The following is a 3,744-nucleotide window of genomic DNA, read 5'->3' on the forward strand; positions in this document are numbered from 1 at the left end:
AAAAAAAAAAGAAATGGGGTTTGAAAGGGTTAAGTGGTCACCCAAGGATTGCTAGGTATTAGATCTGCCCCGTAGGGCGCCGTCATCAAAGCTTCCTGGGCAATACCCACCTCCAAAGCTAGGAGCAAAAGTTTGATTCCTAAAGCCTGGGCTTGGGGCTGTGTCATCCTGCTAGTCCTCGGTGGGAGAAGGAGCTGTGCTTGAGCGGAGGGTGATGGTTCCCAAGCGGTCAGAGAGGCTGCTGCGTCAGGTATGTAGGAGCAGGCAACAACCACAGGACCCAGCAATGCACTGATGGTGAAAATACAAATTATAAAGATTTGTAGTATGTAGTTGAAGACACTGGGTGAAGTAAGAGGGTTTCATTAAGAATAGTATTTTAGAAGTGGCTAATATGTCTTTTGAAGGTGATACCAGTTTGTGGACAAGAGGAACGAAAACATTTCGCAAAGGTCTGGCATTGTTGGAAGTGTACCAGTTGCCACCTGCTCACAGAAGTTTCCGTGGACACTGCTGCTGGAGAACAGAAATGTCACAGCGCTTGGTACAGAGGGCTCACTTCCTTCTCTTGGCCTTGGCTGCAGTTGAGAAAACTGACCACTCCAGTTTCTGGGACATTTCTGCAAACATCATGCGAAGGCATTCTTTCTCTCAGATACTCCTTATTTCTCATTCGTAGCAGTTTGTCCTCTAGACCAGTCTTTACCCCCCTGCTCTTCTCTGACGACACTTTCTTAGGAGTTCATTTATCCCTGTGGTCATAATGAACCCTTTTCACAATCCCGGATAACATCATCATCTTTGGTCTGGAGCCACCATGGAGGAGTTGTGCCAAGAAAGAATTGAGTCACCCCTGTTGCGGAGTGTACAGCAAATGAGCTGTGGCCAATCTGCAGTGGTGGTTCACTGCCCCCTTCAGACCAACTGGGGAGCTTGCTACAGGGGAGGTTTGGGGGTTCTGCCCTCTAGCTTAAATCTGGCCTGCACTCCTGCAACCCTCTTTGTGAAACTTCACCAAGAATGGCTCCAAGGCCCCTTCAGGAGAAACTGGCTGAGGAGCGCTGCTGTAGCAGTGGCCCCTCGCTCACACGTGGAGATTATGGTGGCTACCCACCCATTCCTCACCGGCCCAGGTAGCGTATGATCCTTGATCTAGATGCAATTTTTAAAATGATTCTCTTGCTCTCCTTTTGCCTATTCATTATTCTTAGTTCCTATCTGGTCCATGCAAAGCTCTGAGTAGAGCTTGATGCGCAACTATAATGAGGACTCCCCTGAAAACAGGTGCTGTGTGGCGCCTCAACAGAAGCAATCAATTACCCTCTCAATTTTTGCTCTTAACTTGGTTCTTGATAGAGCCTTCAGGTGGGAAACAGCTGGATACATTCCTTGCATCCAGAAGAATATATTCATATTCATTCACATGTGTTGGGCACGGGACATAAAGAATCTATTCACTCCTATAGAATGCCTGTAATGTGTTAGGACCTGTGCATAAAGCAATATAACAAGATGATTTGTAAAGCTTATGTAGTCTAGTACAGGCGACAGATGAAACTAGGAGTTTTAACATCTGGTAAGAAGATACGTTGGGTAGATGATGTCAAGGGGCACCAAATGCTAGGAAAGATAGGAAAGGTTCCTGAAAGAAGTAATGTCTACATGGAGTGCTCCTCCCCAGTAGGTGGGTTAACAAAAGATAGGTGCATTGCTAATTGAGATTTTCAATAGACAAGAAACAATAAAGTCTGGAAGAGGTAGATACTATCATGAGTTTGGTTTAGATGTGTTAAATTTGATGGGCTTATATGAGATTTTAATGGAGAGGGCATCTGCTCAGGAGACAACTAGGTTAGAGAGAGATTTCACTATGGTCCGCTTATGGTAGTAATTGAAGCCACGGGAGTGAGTGACATTACCCAGAGGGCTAGTGCAAAGTCATAGCCTCAGGGGAATATATTAAGGGACAGTCAAAGCAAGTCCACAAAGGAGACTGGGTAGCCAGAGATGTAAGAAGACACTGGGATAGAACAGAGTATGAAGCCAAGGGACGGGCTCCATACATTTCTTGGACTCACATGTTTGAGGACAGGGAACACATTTCAGACAGGAGGATCTTAGATTTGCTGCTGAGTTCTTAGGGAGGACTGCTGATTCCATCATGATTCCAGACTAAGGATTTCTTCCGACGGAAACGGTGTTATCCAAGCTTTTCCTACCTTACCTGTGGGGTCTGTGCTCCAGCTATTTCCTTCTCTGGTTCATTTGGCCCACTTACATACCTTTGCAAGGCCTTAATGTAGATTCCCAGGATCTAATAAGTATTTCATCTACTTGAAAACTCTTCAGGATTCTCCAGGCTTGGCAGCAGTTTCCCTTCCACAACATTGTGACAAAGTCCTCTTGCCCCATTGTTCTCAACAAGCTGCACTACTTCCCTAGAAACCCCTTTCCTTCCTGCCATATTTAGGTTGTTTCTCTTTGATTCCTCAAACTTCTAAAAAAAACAAAAACAAAAACAAAAACAAAAAACCTTCCTACTAGAAATTCAGCTTGGATAAACTCAGCTTGGTTCAAAGAAACAATTAAGAAGTCATGTCCCTATAAATGTTCCACTTGAGGTGTTGAGAGCTAGATGACTTTTCATGAAAATAGGGAAGCAAACGCTTTGTAAACTATAAATAAACGTAGCTACATAATGAAAGTAGTATGAAGAAATTAATCAATAAGCAAAAGGCAGGAGGGAACGTTACAGAGAAATAACCATGAGGTTCCTTAATGGGTGATTACACAAAGGAACATTTTTAGAATTAGGTAAAGCCGAGAAACATAGATGACGCACGCTACGAGGAAATTGCTAACACATATAATGCCACGCTTGCCACAATAAAGCGGCCAGTCGAACACACTGTTGTCTGTGTCCATTTGTTATTTTCACAGACGCCGATCATCCTTCGGGAACCCCTGGACCTACTGGGGCTGGACCCCCGGCACTCACACCCCTGCGATGGAGTTACAGGCTCCACCCACGCAGCCTTTGGGGGTTTGCTAAAGCTTTTGGACAATATCATGAAAATTCATGAATACTTATTAGGTAAGTATTAAGTAGCTAGGGTGGATCCGGCGCTGCTCTGAGTGCTAGAGAGAAGACAAAGCAAGACCCCTCTCTGGGAGACTAGACTGCGGGGTGTGTCCAGGAGAAAACCGCCAGACTAGAGGCTGAAAAGTGACCAGAGGGCCCAGGTATTAAGGTTCCTAGATAGCTCTGAAAAATTCTGAGCTTTGCCCAGTCGGAGCTGGGAAGTGGCAAAGGGTTTGTGTTTCACAAGAGTGACCCAGCTTGCTACACGCACCCATTTTCAGATTCTGCCTGTCAACTGAAACGAAATCCTTTGGACGTGTGGGACATTAAGACACCCCTCACACAGACTTCCTCACGCATTCAGCGCGGGGGCTGATCTCCACCCCGCACGAGAGCACGGAGAAGGGTTTGCACGGAGAACCAAGTTAAACCCCCAGTGATAATTATTGGCGCCTAGTTCGGAGAGGAACTGTCGAAGCCACGAGAGCAAAAGCACACAACAGAACCGCCCGCAGGTCGGCAGCTGGCAGGATTCGCGCCCACATTCTCGCCACCGGGATTCGAGTCCTGAGCGAACGTGGGGTACTGTTCTGTCACCCCCACTTTTCACTGACTCGCCAAACACGCCTCCCGCCCCCAAATCAAAGACGTCAAGACAAACT

Source organism: Leopardus geoffroyi, chromosome B2 (assembly GCF_018350155.1).
Source record: "Leopardus geoffroyi isolate Oge1 chromosome B2, O.geoffroyi_Oge1_pat1.0, whole genome shotgun sequence".
NCBI classification, from domain to species: Eukaryota; Metazoa; Chordata; class Mammalia; order Carnivora; family Felidae; genus Leopardus; species Leopardus geoffroyi.